The 13,153-nt window shown below is 39.5% G+C and overlaps 1 long non-coding RNA gene across 2 annotated transcripts in view; it reads right to left on the bottom strand.

Annotated features, from left to right (window-relative positions):
- LOC138066332 (uncharacterized) overlaps nucleotides 1–10,601 on the bottom strand; it is a 155,899-nt gene extending 145,298 nt beyond the window's left edge. For both annotated transcript variants that reach the window (XR_011139676.1, XR_011139675.1), the window contains exon 1: nucleotides 10,524–10,601. This is a non-coding gene — a long non-coding RNA (uncharacterized lncRNA). The remainder of the gene's footprint in view (nucleotides 1–10,523) is intronic.
- Nucleotides 10,602–13,153: the final 2,552 nt, after the last annotated feature.

The following is a 13,153-nucleotide window of genomic DNA, read 5'->3' as shown; positions in this document are numbered from 1 at the left end:
TTGTAACTTCAGCCTTATTATCTCTTAAATCTTTCTTTGACTTATGTATCAAGCTGACACATTTATATTGCACTTAAGACCTTCTATGGCCTTATCCCTCCCCCTGTATCTTTCTTGGTTGTCCAGCATACCACAGCCACTGGGCCAGCAAGGCTAGCCTTGCAGCTCTTGTCCTTTCTTCCTTGTGCCATATCCCCATGTGTAGCTGCACGTGCAATATGACACCAAGGTTGCTTCTCCAAGAAACACTTTTTCCGTACCTCCTTCTCCTCTGAAGTGACATTTGTCTAGATCTGTTCTTTAAGGTGCTGCCCGTTTACAGGAACTGACACACTTTTCCACTCTGTCACTGAGCGAACACTTTTGCGTGCCAGTGTGGGCCACCCGCTTGATAAAAATGGTCATGATACTAAAATTACCAAGGGCCAACTGTCTCTTCCTCCTCTTCATTCACATAACAGTCTTTTACCATGCAAGATCATAACGGTGTTCAGCAAACCAGAAATGGTGAACAATGTTATATCTAAGCAGAAGGGAGGGAATGAGAAAGTTGTGCAAAATCAGAAGGAAAAAAAGAGTGCTACAAGTGGCCTAAAGTGTGACCCCAGGATTAGGGAGAAGAAAGGATGTGATGGGAGCAATTGAAGTGACACAAGGCATTCTCCTATAGGACACATTACACAAAACCTGGTTGCTTTAATCCAAGCTATTTTGTAAAAGCAGATAGCACCTGTGTGCCAGATAGACAGAGAAGTATGTAATCTGCTCATGATCTATTTCCAGAATGTGCTAGCTGTCAGTTGCTTGATGCGCACTGGCTTAGTGGGGGGGAGAAAGGAAAAAAGGAAGAGTGAGTAACTAACTAACTAACTGTAGCATAAACATGGAAAGCTTTCTTTAATTGTCTTGGTTCTTATTTTTCTTTCCTTCACTGAATGGCAGTTTTGACCCCACGAAATCATTTTTTGCATCAAGCTTCAAATACTGAATGTTTAATCCACACTTTTTTAAACCAACAGGCTGAATTATCCATCTGGTTGCCTAATATATTTTCATGGTAGCTTTAGGTCCTAGCAAATTGGATATTTCAGTACCTGAACATCTCCAGCATACCAGAACATAATGACAATGAACATGTACATTGGTGAAATGAGGGACTTCTTTGTGTTTCTGTATAAGCACAGTAATACATTCTGACACTGTAAGAGCAGTATTTTCTGTCAATCAGCCTGAATTCTCTGTAAGCCTCAGACATATAAGTCACATTGAGAGGGTTATGCATTTCACAAGTGGATTTATATATAAATACTTTCTCTGGCTCCAGTTCAACACAACAAAAGAAGTCAAACATTAGTCTGTATTTGTATTTCCTCACTGAAATGTTTTGACATAAACTGCACACAATCCTAGCTGAAAAGTGCCATACAGTTTGGAACAAACTGCTACGAACACCTCTATTGTTCACAGAATGCCTAAGTTTTTGCTTCTTGGAAACTTAGAGGTCTCATTTCCAAAGCTCCATAGACAATTTGCTTTCTAAAGAGTACATGGTTTTGTATACATCCTTCTCCTTTTTTCTCGGACCTTCCCTTTCACTATTTTAGTCTCAGAGAGCTACTAACACACTTGAGAGCTACAAAAAATGACATCTGAACTTTGCCAAAATGATGAAATATATATGACAAAATGATGGCTATTTTTATCCAGTTTTTATCCAATTGTTAGGTAAGAAAATATCTGTTTCTACATTGCTTGCATCAAACAATTCAATGTCACTTTATAGTACATTTCTTTACAGTATGTGGCAATTTTTGTGTCAAACTGATCTCGCATTTACAGTTAATTCTAGTATAATGCAATGAAAGTCGGTTTAGTTATTCTGAATTTACATGAGAATTGTTCCCCTAGATGTGCAATGGAAGTCGCGAGAGCCATCATCCGAGCCCATCAAAGTTTGGGTGCATCTCCGCAAAGGGCCAACACAAGAGTGTTGGGGCATTTGGAGTGTGATATCCATCTTCATCGCATATAGAGCAACCTACAGGTTTCCCTAAAATATACAAGCTAGGAGAAACCCAAGGGGCTCCTGAGCTGGTTGAGGATCTCCAAAGTGCAGTGGTTATCTGGCTACCCTCTTTTCCTCTGAGGATGCTCTCCCATCATTGAACCGTTAATCCCAGCCCCTCCTCATCTTCCTGTGCCAGGCTGAGCTCAGACCCTGGGAGCATGGTAGTCCATCTAGCTACCATGGGAATGTTGCTAGAAACAGCAAAATCCTCCAAAAGAGCAGAAAACGTTAAGGTCTCAAACTCAGCTTATGGGAAAATACGGGGGCATAGTCCTGAGGCAGATTGTCTGTAAGGGCATGTTCCATTTCACAGTGTTCGCTTTATTAAATTATGCTGAGAAGCACAGTGGATTCACTGGCTTAAATTTGCTCTAAGTGGTCGCTATGAAAATGTGTTGGTTTCATTAGACATCCAATATTGTGTTTAGTTCAATGGGTTTAATTATGAGAAAGAAAAAAAAAATTCGAGCAAGATGTACATAATAACCATGAACTGAAATACGCTGGTTTTGGAAAACAAAGCATGGGTTTCAATGAAAAGCTACTGGTGCTAGTGAAAATGTTAGGCCTTGAAAGAAAATCTATTCATGTCCATAAAAATACAGCGACTTGAGTATGCATGGATTGGTTTCACTAGGGATGTATTGGATTCAATGACACTGCATTAGTTTCAAAGCCTATTTATCCATGCAGTAAAAATGTATAGGTTAGAAGAATTAGAGAGGCATGATGATGGCTGCCTTAAAGACTCTGATCTTAAGTACAATTCCTATTAGAATTGATTAAAATGGACTTAATAATGATATATTCAAAAATCCTAAATAAAGCCGATGGAACTATATCTCTTTGGACTGATCAGTGCCTTTATATGGCTTTGGTGAAAACAGATTCTTCCAGGTTTCTAGAGCCTGTACCCCTTCCTCCTCTCCCCAGAATGTAACTGTAGGCAATTTAGACTTATTCTTCATAAGCAAAGTATCATTCCTCCCACCTCTTTCAAAGGGCGAAAACCAGGCTTGTCCAGTAGGCCAACAGGCAAGAATGTAGTCTTGACTCTCCATTTTCACATTGTAATGGTTTATGACAAGACATTTCAGACTAAGGGATGCACAGGATGCCTGGGGGTAGGAGGTATTGTTGACCATAGATCTGAGGACAATAATAATCTGAGAATGGTTTGAATTCCGGTAAACTCTCTGTGCCATCCTTCTAGCTGGCCACACGCAACTCCTTAGGGCATTATTCAGACTCCCTGAATGACCTTTTAGTGATCACCTTACTTTCTCGAGTGCATAGATACAGAAACATAGGTGGAATTCTGTTTTTTCAGGTGGGTCCTTGATATCAGAAAAAACAGCATGCTCATGATGCCGTGTTTCGCTCAGGCCTGTACATTGAATTTCTATTAAAAAATGGTATGCTGTACGGAAATGTTTGCAGGCTCTTGCTGAAGCATAAAAATGTAGGTACGAACCTCCCCCCCCCCATGCGAACTACAGTTTTTCATGTAAATCATAGTGTTTAATACACGCACAATTAATTGAGAGGTGTTTCAGCTTCATCTACTGTTGCACAATAAGACTCTGGCTACACTGCTGTTATAAGTAATATTCTGTAGATACAACATTTGGAACCACTCAGGCTTCTGTGGCTATTTCTTTTGTAAAGAGGCATCCTGGGTGATTCTGAAAGCCCAGGTATTTGTTTTGATTTGTCTATAAAACTGTATCAGTAACTTTATTATTTAGTTTGTCCTGCTGACTAACACAGCTACCTACTCATACTACAGAATGTACATAATACAAAGGCTGTTAAGTGCCTGTACTATTTTTATAAGCAAAAACATCAATAAGCACTTGACTTTGAAGTTTTTACCATCCATTTTCCAGTGTGACTCTGAATGATAAAAGAAAACAGTCTTCAATTTGCCTCTTTGTGGTGCAGAATAAAGCTCTATTTACTGAGTGATTTCTTCATGATGGGACCCTAGCTTTTCCCGATACACTCTCGTTTCCTCTAAAAGCACATACATGAGTAAATTAATTTTTTGCACAAGCCTTGATTAGTCTGTTCCAATTTAATACAAGTGGTACCCAATATTTTCAGGTTAGATTGTAATAGATGTCCCAGACTCCAGTCTCAAAAGTGGTCTTTCTGAATAGATCCTTGATAGATCCAATTGCAAGTACGGTATCTATATCAGTTTCATGAGCTATACTTTCATTTTGTCAGAAAAGAATATTTCCATGTTGGCACATCCTATTTTTCACTGTCATGTTATAAATTAACAGCTTGTTGCAACTCCTAAGAAACACAATCCATGGTTTTCATCAGAACTCCAAACCAAAATGTACTCTAAAGTGTTTAAGACTTTATTTAAAGACTAGAAAGCAGGAAATTAAGTGACAGAGGAAAAATATAGTCCCATTTAAAAGGTTGCAGTTATAAAATCTATCATTTAAAGATAGTTACCATTCTGTGGTATAAGACTTACTACATCAGTTATACTCTCCCAGAATAACTTTCTTTTTTTATCTCCAGTATCATCAAGTAGGCTTTGTAATGGCATCTGCCATACATACAGGAGTACAGGATAACAAGAATTTTCCTCAGTTAAGGATTGCACAACACCATCAGTTACGTTTTATTTTCTCAGTTCTTCCTAAAAATCTTCATCCAGTTCAGTCTTGCACCAATACAAATATAGTTGGTTTGGCTTATAGCAAAACTATTCTGATTCCTTCTATACTTCAGTCACATTTTATTATCTTGTGATTATTCTTTACTGTTATTTTAACAATCATTATCAAAATTAGAACACCTCATACGCTAGGTATAGTAGATGACTGTTTTTGCTCAAAGGAAATTAAAATCTATGGCCCTAATTCTGCAAATATTTACACATAGGAGTAAAGGCATAACTTAATTAATTCAACTGACATGGCCAAATTTCTCACACACTCATGGATATCTGAAGACTAAGGGTTGACAGCAAATACTGTCCTAAACCCATTATCTTATCCAGATGTTAGGAGTATATATCACAAACTCTGTGTGGAGAAAGCCCTTTATTCCTTCTTCCCCATATGAATCTGATTGCATATGAACAGATGTAGGTTGCAGGATTTGAAGGAAGATCAGGTTTGCTTTGTTATTTCCATTTGGCTGAAGTCTGGTGTGGGTCGGAACATTTTGTACTCCCAAGGCTGTTTACACAATCATACGCAGTCTTCAGTAGCTGCTTTATGCATTTATTACATATATTTTACAATTCAGCCTGTCTTGTGGATGCACTTTTATGTCTCCTCACTATTGCCTTTTAACTGTCTAGTCATTCCACCCAGAAGACAGGCAAACGTTTTAAAAATATATCTGATGTTGTTTAACTTCTTCAACATCCTTGGTTCTGTTTATTCAAAACATGGGCAAGGAATCTCAGCCTAGCGCATGGGAGCTCACCTGGCCGAATAACCCATCCAGCTCCAGCTGGTGCCTCCTGGCAGGGAGAGGAGATAATGGGCAGCAAGAGCTCTTGCAGCCACCAGGCCCAGGGTCTTCTGTTAGGCCCAGGCCCCCACCGTCAACCCCAGGTACATCTGCTCTATAACCCACAGAGAAACAATTCCAAATATACTTAGCCTATTTGCTGTCTTTTGTAGGAGGAGAGGAATTGGAGGAGTATGGCCCTTCAGAGACTCCAACAGAGGCTATTTGCTGTCCCAGCTAAAAGACTTCTCACCCTGATTTTAAAATTGGAGTTGATAGTGCGTAGGATGACAGCCTTAAGTACAGGGTTAGAAATGTACAAAACACAGGGGTCTCGTGGGACGACTACTATTAGTTTGCTCTTAATGTAGGGCAAAAATCTCACTCTCAGTTGGAAGTGCATACACTTGGAATAATTCTACCACCTGTCATTTAGTAATTCCAGATCTACAGAAATGTAAACGGGAGCAGAACTTGTTCCAGAATCTCTAGGCAAGCTGAGAAAAAGCCCTCCCAGAACATGTATGTCCATACTGTGCCTTAGGTAACAATAAAATCACAGTCTTTATGTTTCTTTCATGCACTATCAAGCTTCCATGAGTGATGCATCTTTGTGTTTCCTTAGCTGATTCATGGCCTTGAAAGAATACTGGGTTGATTTTTTTTTTCCATTTTACAAGAACACCCATTTCTCAAGTCTAAAAAAACAAAATGTATTCACTCCTTAATTGGCTTTTGTCAGAAGATGTTCTTTTCAGCTAAGAAAGATGTATTCTTTGATGTCTTCATTAAAAGATCTCACATTTTTTTTCTGAGAAATGTGTATATATATATGTGTGTGTGTGTGTGTGTGTGCGTGTATATAAATGTATGTATGTATATTAATGGTATGATAAGCTTTTGTCTTCCACTTTCACTGTTCCATAATGCCAAGTATGCCATTTTAAATGTGTGTTATTTTAACAGGGTTTATGTTAAGCAACAAGGTGGATATTATTCTTTAAATCTAAGTTTAAGCAGTGTGAAGAATGGAGCCAATTGTAGTAAATCATAATTGCTAAACAAGATTAAGTTTGCAACAGTTTCTTAAAAGTCTGCAGAGAAAGCAGATAAAAGAATAGGTCCCCACAGCAGAAATACATTTTATTTGTAGCTTCAACCCAAAAGCCCCATTTGCCTGATTGTCAGTGTCATGAATCAGTGTTAGCAAAACAACAACCTTTGTGGTCTTACATTTTCACTCTGTGGAAATTATGTATGTTTCATGTGACATTACTTACTTCCTCAACTAGCAAGTATTTCTGTCTGTTGGAAAGCCACCACTGGTGATGTGCTATCAAAGTGAATTACCTTCTTACATGCTAGGAAATTAGGGCAACCTAGTGCCTTTCATCTAGCTCCTCCACCCAGCCATCCTTCTCCCATAGGGTGTCCCATTCACTTTTCCTCCTACTGAAGTGTATGGGAGCTATCATATAACAAGTAATTTCTCAGTGGCTTGAAAAAGGCATTTCAGCCTTGAAAAGAAGCTCTATGACTGAATGTACAGCAAGGGATCACTTGTTTCTGTACAGCCACTGAGCACCAGAAGGAGGATTTCCATGCAGGCTCTGTGTTAGCTGGTAAAAAAGACCATCATGAGGAAAATAAAGTAAGGAAAGGATGGGCTATCAGATCGAAGCATATGTGGTTGTAGGGCCCTTTACTCCCCTAACAATGTTATGGAGTAGTTGTAGCCAGTGTTTCTGCTTCTGCTCAAGACAGAAGATTTGGGTGTTGAACAGTGAGGAACTTTTCATTTTCTTTGTTCTTCTCATGATTCTAAACTTTGTTTTTATATGGATGGAATGGATCTGCTCAGGGAGATGCTTCAAGATCTGAGCTCTGTTAACCAAGCAATTGGCTAGGAGAAGTTACGCTGAAAGTTGTGTTTCAGTAGAATCTAGTTCACGATCTCCCTCTGCCCCCCGTAAATTATATTTTCGCTATAAAATAGATCATTTCAAAACGTGACAAGTGCTAAAAACCCTGTGAATGAACAGTTAAGGGACTGCTCCAGTTCCCCTTTGCCACATCATCTTTCTTCTCTTCTTCTCACTTCTATTTCTCTCCTGCCTGTGCCAGTACTCTTAATTCCTCTCCCATAACCTGGTCACAGCAGGCAATCCTCTCACGTACGCCCGCGACCATGCCTGCCTTTCCCTTTCATAGCTATTCAGTTCTTCCCCTACCTTCCTGCTTCCCATTTCCCTCCTTCTTTGTGTTCCCTCCATCAGTGCACCGAGACCTTTCTCTCCATCCTTCTCCCTGTTCCAGCCACCTCTGTATCTCTGTCAGTGTCTTCCATCCCCTCCATGACCTCCATATTCTTTGCCCATGCGACCACCTGACCTCCCAAACTTTGCATTCCTTTGTCTATGCATCTCCACAAAATTTGACTTTGGTCTCATTTATAGACTCAGGTTTGTCTCTCTTTGTACAGATCTATCTCTGTGTTCCTTGTTTCCCCAGATTCTTGCTTTTAGCATCTTCATTCCCAGTCAATCTAAAAAGAATTAAGGTATTTTCCTTTCAATTACAATCTATCTGAAAAATCTTCTACCCTGGAATGAGAAGGAGTATTTCATGAGAACTGATTTCTTTGAGTTCATCATATTAGCTTGAAAAACAAGTTTATGATGAAGATCTAGGCTCCATCTAAAGGGTTGAGCTGCTAATGTTGCTCCATAATATGGCAGGTGAAAGAGATGCAAGCCAATATTTCAACTTTTCATACCAGCTAATGAGCAATCATCCACTAGATATCTCCAGGAGTATCTTTATGCTTGCAAAAAGTTGCTTTGAATATCTGAAGTCTCACCTACACATGATAAACACGTGTAGTATAAGTAAGTAAATCCAAACATTATCATCTACATGTGTTTATGCAGACTGTCAGGAAGGACTGTGGCATGCTGATCTAAGTCAGTGGAAATGGCCCTACTGAGATCTATGAGCCGCTAGATCAGGCTAAGGATACTCATGCTCTCCAGAAAAGTCAGGATTGTGATCTCTTCATGACTCTACACCAGCAAAGGATGAAATACCAGTAAATTATGCTAATTGAATCACTGCAGGTCCCCATGTGCTTTGTCATTTCATACAGGGCTCTGTCCTCTCTAGATCTAACCCCACGTGAACATCTTTTGCAGATACCCAGATCGAAACCCGTTGCAATGACTTTGCACCCCCTCCACCTTTGCAGCTAATATAGCTGAGGTATGAACGACAGGGTTCTCATCAGCTCATCCTCCTTAGGATGTAGAAGAACATCTAGCAACACAGTGCATTTAATGGCATTCAATTGTATACAAAACTCAGTAATTTGCAAAGGGTCTCCCAGTCATTAGTGAGAATTAATGAGGTTCTACTGTAATAAAATCTTACTTCAAAATACAGAGTTTTACCGGAACATATGGGATTATAAAAGTAAATGTGCATCACACATAATCTTATGCCACATTATATAGCACATTTTTAAAAAGGAAACACCCACAGGTCTGAACAACTTTTATTTTTATGCAAATGCAGTATGCACAGAGACGTGCTTACTTGTCACTTTTTTGTTGTATCACCACAGTGCCAACGGGAAGTATCGTGTCTCACTTTGCCTTGCCTTTATCAATCTACCTTCGCAAACACTCTTTGCCATTCATGGGCTAAAGGACTTCTGGCATCACAGAACTGTTTTCTATTCACATCCGTCTCCTGTGACATGCAGAAGGAAGCCACTGCAAGAGCTTTGTAACCCAATCCACCTTGGGAATTCAATATGCTGTACAACTTATGCCCAATCCTGCATGCTTTTTATAATCATAGCCATCATCTTTTTATTATGTCTTGGACTTGAGGAGTCCTGAAAGCAGATGTAACTCATGATGACCTGACTTCAATGGGAGAATGAACCAGGTGGCTAATTGTCTCTAAAACAAATACACTGATAATTAGCAGGAGAGCACAATGCAACAGAAGCCTAACCACCAACCTTTATTTAAGTTAAGCAAATGGGTGAGCAAATGATGCAGCTGCATCGTACTTTGACAAGTTAATAAGGGAACCATACTTCATCTAGTCAGCTACAGTAGCCAAAGCATGCCCTCAGGACCTGGTATCAATGATTCTGAAATGGTAAACTTTTACTTACACAAAATGGAGGAAAATATCAGCACTTGTGCTGGAAAGCTCTTCTGCAAAGCTTCCTTTTCAGAGCAGTTTGCTGTACTAGCATTTCACCCCTAGTACCTCGGTTCGAACTTGGCCTTACATCCCAAATGGAAATAACCACGGTGGCCTCATCTTGCTTTCCACTTGCCCATGTTATAAAAACAAGCACATTGGCATCCTCTGCTGAGGAGCAGTCTAGGAACAAATAGCAAAGGAGCTGCCAGTTAGGGCTGTATTGCATTGGCAGTGCTGCATAGAGGAGCTTACATGCTAATAGCTCACAGACTAGCTGGCTTTAGCTACCATTGCCAGCCCCCCATCTTTACAAGCACTAAACTTCAGCCCATTGATTCCGTAAAAAGGAAACAAAGAAAACGAATGGAGCTTGCTTTAAAGGTATTAGGAACTCAGATGCTTTAACGCTCTCCATGTCAAAAAACACAGATTACTTTGCAAATGATGTCAAAACAGCAGCCAAAACAGAGCACAATGTAAAGTACTCAAAGCAAAAGACCCAAAGGGTGTGGACAGAGAGGTGGAAAGAAAAATATTTCCAAATAATTCCCATGGTCCTTGTTACATTCGTGACACTGATAAGATAACCAGTCTTTTAGGGGGGAGAAGCTAATATTCCCACCTTTGTTGCCTTGCTTGAACGTTTCCCGTTGTTTACGGGTAAAAGAGGAACACAAATAAGAGCAGTTACCAGAGCGTCTGGAAATGTTCTGAAGTACCCGAGTGAACAAAAATCAAAAGGGCCACTTACCAGCACTCTGCCTCCGGTTCAGAATGAAAGCTAATTTAAGCATGTCCCTTTAGGGGCACCTCATGCACAGGAGGACTGTGGCACTGAAAGAGAACTGGAAAGCAGAACTGGCTATAAATCAAGGGCCCAGGACATCCGTGCTGCCCTGGTCCTGCCTGCTCTCTTCCTCCATGTACTGCAAGCAGCAGGACAGAATATTCCTGCCCCCTGCAACCACCCCACCTCGCCAAAGGTATTTGACCAAAAACAGTTTGTTAAAGCCTATCACTCAGCACTCGCCTCTTTACATATGAATCTCAGCAGGTTTACGCTAGCCTAGCACTTGGGTAGGACCGAGGTAAGATTAGCCTTTTGTCCCAGTCCAAAGTGAGCCAATCATAAAAATTAGGCAGCGTAAATGGTGAAAGGTAAAATTTTCCGCTAACATGTTTCTGGCTTCCGTTTTTAATAGTCTAAGGAATTGTTATTAGAGTGATCAAAGGGAGAAGTCATGAATGTGAGAAATATGACAACCAAACATCAAGCTAGTATAGCAAAGTAGATTGCTTTCTTTCCGTTTCCTGTTAAATACTGCTTCGGAACTTTATTTTGATGTAGATTTAACAAAATTCTCACTGCACTTCAGTTTCTTGTGTACAGGACTACTAAAAGAAAAAGAATAAAGGGAAAATGAAGAGACTGTCAGAACAATAGCTGCGTAAAAAAACAACAAGGATTCTGCTGAGGCTTTAGATTTACAGAGTTTGCTTTAGCAAATATGAAAAAATCACTGGGGAAAATAACCTCTTGTCTATTCTTGCAGCCCCTTAAGACGTTTGACTGTTCACTAAGCCCCATGTACTTCCCTCTGAACTTATAAACAATTAGCTATGCTTTAATAGTTGAGGTAAAAAGTTAGATGCTGTTCTTGTCAATTCTGAAGTAGTTAACTAGGGTTAACGCAATAGTAGGGATGGTTTCATTTTTTTTTCTTCCAACAAATCATCTATCATTTCACTGTCACATTAAAAGTTAGAAATCTAGACCCCTGCCAACTTTAAAATAAGCTTAGCTTTTGTTATTTGCTCATTTAACTTTCTGGAAAAGCTAATAAATAAATGGAAGAATACCAGCAGTCCATCAGCTTTGAATATACCACTGTGAGATGAAGAGATTTCCAGTTTTCCCAATACTTTTTCTTTTGCCACAGTATGAATTAGATGATCAAAATGTTCACAGAACTCAATTTTATTATGATTTACCCCAAAATCTGTGGCTTAGTATTGTCTGGCTTCAACTTAGTATGGGTTCTTTGCATGAATTGTTTTGCTGAATAGCTGGCATAGGGCCAGCATTTTTAGCCTTTTGTAACTTTTCTTCATATAAGTTTTGAAATTCCTTCTTATAAATTCTATTCCTATATTTCTTTCCCGAGAATCTAGGAGGTTTTGGTTTTTTGTTTGTTTGTTTTTTAATAAAAGGCATTTTGGGAAGAAACTTCATGAGTAAGGTGTGAGATGTGCAAGTATATGTCTTCAGAGGATTCTTATGACCCCGTCTCTCAATCCATTTGCTGAGTCCCAGGAGGTGTTAAACCTATAACTCCCCATATGGAGCCTTTTCCCTTATGCTACAGGCAGGTAGCATATATCAGCAAGCACAAGATTCTGACTAGTGCAACAACATTATCAGTATGAGTTTTCCTCCCATCCTTGATTGTTCAATTTGCAATACTAAACAATAAAAAGCTGATGTTCAGAGCCAACAGATCCATGTACTCTCTCTGCTTAGGATCACTCTCAGAATATATTCTTGGTAAAGACTGCAATACTTAAAGAATTTTCCTTTAAAAAATAGCATTTCTTTGCAAAATAAATATCTCGTTGCAGGGGAAAAACATACCTAGATTTAATCAAAATCTGAACATTTCCTTTTAAACTGCGTGTTGACAATAATTCATATACCAAAATACAATGCAGTCTTTTACACACGGGTTATATACTTCCTCCTACAACCCAGAATCAAAGTATTCTTTTACAGAATGCTCCTTCCTCTTTTTCGCTGGGACCTCTTCCTTATTTCATAAAGACTTTGGTATATTCCCAAACTAAACCTGCAAACACATTTTCTTTCTTTTCTAGTCATCTTCAGAACTGCACTGAATGCAGTGTTGTACTGCCAGTACTTCAGTCACTAGTCACCTGCTCCTGTTGCCCAGAATTTATTTGAGGTGGTGGAGAACCATTGTGATCACAGAGCAGGAGATGCCATTAGCACTTGTATGTTCACAGTGCAGGCAACCACTGCAACACATTTCAGCTTCATTTCCCCCGTCCCAATGACATAAAAACAAAACTAAATCGTGAGGGGAAGGGAAGTTCTGTATAGGCCTATACATCAGTAGCAAGGAAACTACTTCCCCAGAATAAACATATGGGTATGAGGCCTGTCTTTCCTTCTGTCAGACTTAGAAAATGTCAAATGCAGGCCAAAAAGAAAAATTTTTGTTTGTTCTTGGGTACATCAGCCTCAAGCATGAGGAAATATATCCCTGTATTCATATCCTTTTTTTTGAATGAGGTCTGTGGTGCACTCGTTCTGGACTTTTAGAGCAATGCACATTTGCAAAAGGGTCTGTTGCTCTGTGGAAC

The sequence above is a fragment of the Struthio camelus genome, chromosome 2, assembly GCF_040807025.1.
Source record: "Struthio camelus isolate bStrCam1 chromosome 2, bStrCam1.hap1, whole genome shotgun sequence".
NCBI classification, from domain to species: domain Eukaryota; kingdom Metazoa; phylum Chordata; class Aves; order Struthioniformes; family Struthionidae; genus Struthio; species Struthio camelus.
Note: the sequence above shows the minus strand (reverse complement) of the source record. Positions and strands in the feature narration are given on the sequence as shown.